Source organism: Pinus tabuliformis, chromosome 3_2 (assembly GCF_031772625.1).
Source record: "Pinus tabuliformis cultivar Carrire ecotype Pingquan chromosome 3_2, CPIR1, whole genome shotgun sequence".
Classification (NCBI taxonomy): Eukaryota; Viridiplantae; Streptophyta; class Pinopsida; order Pinales; family Pinaceae; genus Pinus; species Pinus tabuliformis.
The window spans coordinates 36,883,114-36,890,893 of record NC_142302.1 but is presented as its reverse complement, the minus strand read 5'-3'; positions in this window follow the sequence as shown (position 1 = coordinate 36,890,893).

The following is a 7,780-nucleotide window of genomic DNA, read 5'->3' as shown; positions in this document are numbered from 1 at the left end:
GGTTCCACATTATTTTGAAATTTTATTTTATACATAATTATTTTTGGGTATGAGACCTGATTATATTGACCTTCCATCTGAATTTTATGGTATTGGGGAAGGTCGTACATATGAACGTAAGGGTGCATTAAGGGATACTAATTTTTCTTGTTATTTGCCACCTTTGGTACCTCAACTTGCATGTATGGTAACTTTGCAGTCGAAGATAGATGCGACTTCTCAGATTGGTCGATAAGCAAGGGATGTCATTATAGACAACATACATACTGCATTAATTGGAATTGATGTTGGTATAAATCGACAGAGCATGAGATGGTGCAAATGCTAATTTTGTATATAAATCAGATGAGGAGATAGATAATATGAATATTGAAGAGGGTAAACCATATGCAAAGGGTTGTCAAGATGGTTGGCAAGAACTAATTGGCCATTAGGAAGAGGGGATGGGATCTGTATGTGTTAATGTTTAGGGTGGATATTTTAATGTAATTTAATGTATGTGTTAATGTTGATTCACATACATTTTGTAAAAAAATTCAGATATAATCTAGCACAATGTATCATATGTTCATCATTTCTAGTTAAGTTGTTTGTTGAATGAAAATTTAGATAATATCATAGTCCCAGGTTCAGGTTCCAATCAAGATATGTTGAGAGATGTTAGTTTTTTTTAAGAGTTCATGTTGATACTATTATTTTACTTTTATTATATCAATATTGTGAAGACATATTTGTAAAAGAAATAATTACATATATAATTAAATGTTAACAAATTTCGATTCCATCTGACGTTCTCGACACAGTGCCACTCTCTTCCTCCCTATTGGGAGGTGTCAAATATTCGCTAGTCAGAAGTATTGAATATTTCACTTTGGTTTTGTTATAAATTGAAGCAAGTTTCATTAAAAAATGGATCTCTATCTTACAGTTTTAATTTTTTTTGAATTTTAGGTTTTTGGAGACGATTTCCTTCTCCACAAACATTAGCGATGGAGTCAGCTATGGGGATAGGATCGTCTACACAATTTGAAAAAGTTGTAACATTTTTTTTAATATTGCAAGTTTATGCATTTCATTTGCAATTTTAAAATTTTAATATATATATATATATATATATATATATATATATATATATATATATATATATATATATATATATATAGATATATATGCACATATATTGTACATGGAATCCATGAGGGCACAATGCAAAGGGAACATGTAACAACCCTTGTGAAAAGTTCATGTAATAAAATTTAATAAAGGCAAAAAAGACCATGGTTAAGGGACACTTATTCCAAGTTGAATGTTGGGAAAATATATCCTAGTGGGCATCACTGGATGTGTGTTTTGTCTAAGGAAAATTGGCAAAGACTAAGGCTAAGGCATTAAAAGGAATTTTTGACATATCTATTTATGAAATAAAGGAAATTAGGAGAAAAGGAAGGTAAAAGGTCACAAGTTGCATGTGAGGAGGAAATTGAAGGAAAATAATGGAAAATGAAGCAATTAGAGGCCTCATGCATAAAAAGGCTTCTGAGAATCAATTCATGGTTTTTTTCAAGTTCAAGTTTAGAGCTCTCGTATTATTCTCTCTCTCTCTCTCACTCTCTTAGTCACTTAGAGTTTTCTTGGAGCACTCTAGTTTGGATCAAAGGAAGGGAAGGAAAGGAAAGGAAAAGAAAGCAAGGAACATGGAAAGGAAAGCAAGATCAAGCAATTTCAGCAGGAATACTTGTAGGTAACCTTTTGCATGTGTGATTTCCTATCTAGTTTGGACATGCATGATTTTCATGTTGGTGTATGGTTCTCTTGCTGTCGGTGACATGGTCTTGCCGGGTTATGACAATGGATTTTAGCCTAGCCTAGCCTTTTTCCAGATGCCATGGTATGTTGGGATGCTTATTTTTGTTTGTCGAATGGATTTCAGAATACGAGGCGGAGGTGGTCTCAAGGTTCATTCCCAAAATCCTAGGAATCCCTTGACCGGTTTTGGTGGGATACATGGTAAATCCTGAGGGAGCAGTCTCGATTTAGGGTCTAGTGATTTTGGTTTGGATTGTGGTAAATATTGAGAGACAAGGAGACAAAAAATTCCTCAAGGATAGTGATGGATTCCAGATGGCATTCCAAGTTTTGTTCGGTTGTGATTGGAGCACAAATTTTGGTGTGACCACGGTTAGATGTGGGTGGAGGTGGTTTAACCTTTGGATTCCCTTGATTGTTCTTGGATTGGTTTTTCTATGACATCCCATATTCATGCTTGGAATATGGCACAGGTGTGACTGGTTGAAAGAGAGATTTGGTTTAGCCATGTCTATGGTTGGGTGGTACGTGGAAGTCCTGAACCTGGTTGGATTTGCCTATGATTAATAAAAGCTAAGTTCTCTTACTTTTGCACTGATTTATATGTGGATTTAATGGCTATCATATCTATGATATTTACATGGTTTAATGTTGGTTATAAGCATGGTTGTGTGACTATTTTATGTCATGTTTATTTCATGTATTTACTTGTAACTATTAAATGGATGGATGCAAAACCTAATTGATGATCTAGTAGTTCAATGGAGAAGGAGGTGATCCTTCTAATAACGTTTCAAAAAAAAAATTCAGTCATGTATGTTCTGCCTTGTATCCTAGACCTGTAGGTTGCATTGATGCCAAGTGTTTGACAGAATGTCAGTCTCGGTTGGGATGCTCAGGCCTAGTCCCAAGGGTGATTTTGATTGATCAGCATGGTTATCATGTTTTTAATGATTTCTGAAAGTTACAACAAGTTCTGGGCAGAGACTATGTTTCTGGGCTAGAAAAGTGGCTCAAATCCCAGGGTCACTGGCACATAACTCACAATTCTAGATCACAGTGGCTGGCAGGTGGGTCTGTGAGAGAAAATTTGAGTTACTAGTCACTCCCTTGCCCATAGAATGAGAGTGACTGAGACCTAAGAGCTGCAGAATAGCAGTGGGACACAGGGATAGGCGGTTTGAGTGGATGACTTATCTCCTGAGGGGTCTATTGATGATGTTGGATGAATGTATGTGATGTTCTGTCGATTCCACTTCCTTAAGGTTACATAGGAGGCCAAATCTAATTGTAGTAGCATCTCTCCTCATGTTTACCTCGGTTGGAATGGTTACTTTGGGTAGCCCTAGGAGGGGGTGTTACAGATTGGTATCAGAGCATGGTTGTGTTCTCTTTGGGTCATATATGGTGCTAGAGATAAGGTGAATGTGTTGGTCATGTATGCATGTTAGATGCGTGTGTGGATCTTACACTGATGTTCCGTGTGCTTATTTCATTGCATCATGTTGATCATGGTAGAAGTAAAGTTATCACGAGTAACTTGGTGTCGATTTTATGGAATGCATCTTCATGAGTATATGACTGGTTATACAATTATATGCATCTTGATTTCATTCTTCTACGTTGGGTTGCATTCATGGTTATTTGATTACATGCATCAATCTTGTAGGTTGATTACAAGAATTGATCGCTTATGCTCGACTACATGCGGTTATGTGTATGTGTAGTTGATTAGGCATTGATTATGTAGGTAGATAGTTGCATGAGGCAATGTGTATACTGGAGTAATGTTTGTTGTCATGCATGGGTCATAGCATGCATTGTTGATATGGCCTTAAATTCATGACTAGACCCTAGCTAGTATGATGGTTATGCGTTGATGCACTTATTGATATATGTCTATATGTTATTATGGTTATGTTGTACATGCATCACGTTGATTTAATGATCTTGTAGACAAGGTGTCCTCTTTGAATTATGCTGATGAATGTTGATTTATGGTGATTTGTTTTAGCTGACATAATATGCCTTGTAGGAAAGAGATCAGATGATCAGTAAGGTGGTAGACTACATAGAATTTCCCTATGAATCAGATTGGAAACATGGTGTGGGGAACTCTTCTGACTTAGAAGACACCTTGAGAAGGCTGAAGGAAGAAATAAGGAGTTGCAAAGTAGACAATGACAAAATCATACATGCACAAGAGAAACAAGCAGAGGTGAATGCAATATTACTTCAGAGTTTGTCAGATTTGCAGCAACAGGGACCTATTTGGATCAGCCATGGATATGAGGACATAACTAATGGGGCATATGGAAGAAGGTCTCATAGTAGACACAAGTCAAATAGATTTGAAACTATCAGAGATGGCAGGTTGTTGGACACTCCAGATAGGAGAGGTACTGTACACAAGTATTACTCTAGTTCTAGTTCTGACAAACATCACGATCGTCATCATTATCATTCGTATAAAAGGAATGATAGGGGATATTTGTCAGATGATTTAAATAAGGAAAAACCACCTACCTATGATGGAAAGATGAATAAATCACAGGATTTTGAAGCTTGGTTTCTTGGCATGTGAAAATTCATTAGATTTCATGATTACTCAGAAAACATGAAAGCAAGGATAGCCCTTTTCAGTCTCAAAGGTAAAGCGGGTATTTAGTGGGAAGACGTGAAGAATTTCAAGTACATACATGAGGAAGAGTTGACTTGGCATGCGTTTGGAAGACTCTTCAAGAAGAAGTGCTTTTCTGAGAGGCATTATGATGACAAAGCTAAGGAGTTTTATGAGTTTCAGATCGGTTCTACGACAGATGAGGAGTATACTAGCAGATTTTTGGAGTTGTTAAGATATGTGCCTTACCTCAGAGAGGAGAAGGCCAAGTTTTAGAGATTCATCAGTGGATTTCCAATTGGATACATAGAATAGATTGAGTTTGATGAGCCTAGATCGTTGGAGGAGGCCATCCGAAAGTTGAAGCATTGTTATGAGCAGTCGAAGTGCAAATCCGAGCCTAAGCATGACTTGAAGAGAAACGAAAAAGCTAAAGGAAAATGGCCACCAAAGAAGGGAAGGCATGAAGATTCAAGTGAGAAAGATAATACAGTTCCTTACAAGAGATTCAATGCGACTGAGAAGGGACATGAAGAGAAACATGCTAGAGGCAGTGGTAAGGAACCATTACAATGTTGGATATGTGGTAAGGATCATCGTAAGAGGGATTGTCCACAATATCAGAGTGGTGGTAGAACCCATATTTACAGTGCTCAAGAGGCACATACAGTTGGTGATGTTGGTCATATCATTACTCGGATTTATGCAGCTGTGGATAACAGGCAGGCAGATAATCAGGCATCGATCATTGAGATGGACGGTAAGCTCTATGATCAAGTTGTTTCTATTTTGATTGATCCTAGATCTAACTATAGTTATATTAGTCCTGACCTGGTGGATAAGTGTGGTTTGAGAAAAGAAGTGCATGCAGAATATTGGTTGGTATAGTTGGCTACTGGTACAAAGAAGCGAGTTCACCATTGGGTAAGAGCTTGTGCATTTGAGTTAAATGGTATGCCTACAGTAGCGCATTTGAATGTATTTCCATTGGGATCGTATAGTATGCTTTTGGGTATGGATTGGATATAACTTCACAGAAACAAAGTGGATTGCTTCAACAAGGTCATTGAGTGTGTGGATGATAGTGGGGAAAAGAGGACCTTGCAAGGAAAGAAGAAGCCTACATCAGTAAGGATATTTTCCGCTATGCAGGCTAAATGTAGCTGCAGAAAAGGTTGTGTGATGTTTGTAATACACATTTCCAGTGGCAAGGGTAAGGAGGTTGAGTATGCAAATGTGTTGAGAAGGTACCAGTATTGCATCAGTTTCGAGATGTATTTCCTAAGGACATTTCAGAGTTGCCACTGCATAGGGAGGTATATTTTTCTATTGAGTTATTGTCAGGGGCAGCTCTAGCATCAAAAAAAAATTATAGGATGAGCACACCTGACTGTGTTGAGTTAAAGTTGCAGCTGAAGGAAATGTTGGACAAAGGATACATTAGGCCAAGTGTATCACCTTGGGGTGCACCAGTGTTGTTCGTAAAGAAGAAAGATGGTACTCTTAGATTGTGCATTGATTACATGCAGCTCAATAAGACAACGACTAAGAACAAGTACCCTTTGCCAAGGATTGATGATTTGTTTGATCAGCTAAAGGGAGCAACAATGTTCTCTAAGATCGACTTGAGATCGAGATGCCATCAGGTATGCATCAAGGAAGATGATATCTTCAAGACTGCGTTCAGGACCAGGTATGGACATTATGAGTTTGTTGTTGTTCCATTTGGTTTGATTAATGCTCCAGCTACATTCATGTGTTTGATGAATAATGTGTTGTGTCCTTATTTGGATAGGTTTGTTATTGTATTCATTGATGACATACTGGTATATTCTAAGAATGAGGGAACATGCCAAACATTTAGCAGCAATGTTGAGATTTCTAAGAGAGCATTAGTTGTATGCTAAACTTAGCAAGTGAAACTTCTTTCAGACTAAGGTACACTACTTGGGACATGTTTTCTCCAAGGAAGGCATAAAAGTAGATCCAGAAAAGATAAGGGCCATCATGGAATGGGCAGATCCTAAGAATGTAGATGAGGTGAGATCATTTATAGGATTGGAAGGTTACTATAGGAGGTTCATCAGGAACTTCTCACGCATTACATATCCTATCACATCATTGCAGCAGAAAGGTAAGAAGTTTGAATGGACGGCGAAATGTGAAGATATTTTTTAGTAGCTTTAGTTGTTGACACATGAGCCAGTGCTAAAGATTGCAGATATAGACCAGGAATTTATTGTGTGTACAGATGCTTGCAAAAGGGGACTTGGTGGAGTTCTCATGCAAGAAGGACGGGTAGTGTGCCATGAGTCATGGAAACTGAATGAGCACTAGCAGAATTATCCAACGCATGATCTTAAGCTAGAAATTGTTGTTGTGTAGGTAAATTCTCTGTGTGGACAAATAGGATCCCTCTAGCCCAATGTGTGGGTCTAGCAACAAACAAGACAATCTACAAGACACTTTCCTAGATTATAATCGAAATAAGAGAGGAGGAAAGAGTCCTACCTCGCTCTGATGCTATAATGCAATCCTTTGTTGAATATCTTGATCACTTGCTCCTCAGGCTCAGTGCTCACTGCTCATAGTGTTTGAATACATGCACAAGAGGCCAAAGACATGACAAAGCATAAAAGTGCAACAAGCATAATAAAATATAATCCACTTAACAGATCAAGGAGCATTAAGATAAATGAAGCATTGTCACAATCATTTATGGAAAGTGAACGAGTAGTTGTATACATTAATAAACAAAAGAGGAAGAATACAACCCAAGCCTTGATGTTAGTAGTCTTCCTTGAGTGAATCCAAGTCCAAGCTCAAGCTCTCCAAGGACTCCTTCTCAAAGCCAAAGTGAATAGCATGTAGGCACTATCTCAGCATAAGGGTGCAAATAATCAGAGACCAACCATTTGGGAATGGAGGGGGATGAATTTATAGGTAAGGAGACGGAGTCAGGATCTCACCAAAGATAGGGGAAGGTCCTCATCTCAAGGAGGAAGCTCATAGGGATAAGACCAAATGGTAATATTGGGAGAATTTGACCACATCCACAACGAACATCATCTAGATCGACGTTATGGAAGTCTCTAAATCACAAAGCTTCTCCTCCACTTTGGGAAAACTTGCCTTTTATGGTTTAACATGAGTATCTAGGAAAAATTCGCGCTGGCAGCGCGAGGATCATATGGTGAAACCTTCTGTCAACACGAGAGGGTAGTGTCACAATTGCGATGACCCAGAAATTAGGGATTTGAGTTCATTTTTCTCAAGAAAGGCTCTAGGAAAATTTTCATTATTTCTTTAGGGCGGATTTGGACTTCATATCAGTATGGGTACCCTGCATAGTTG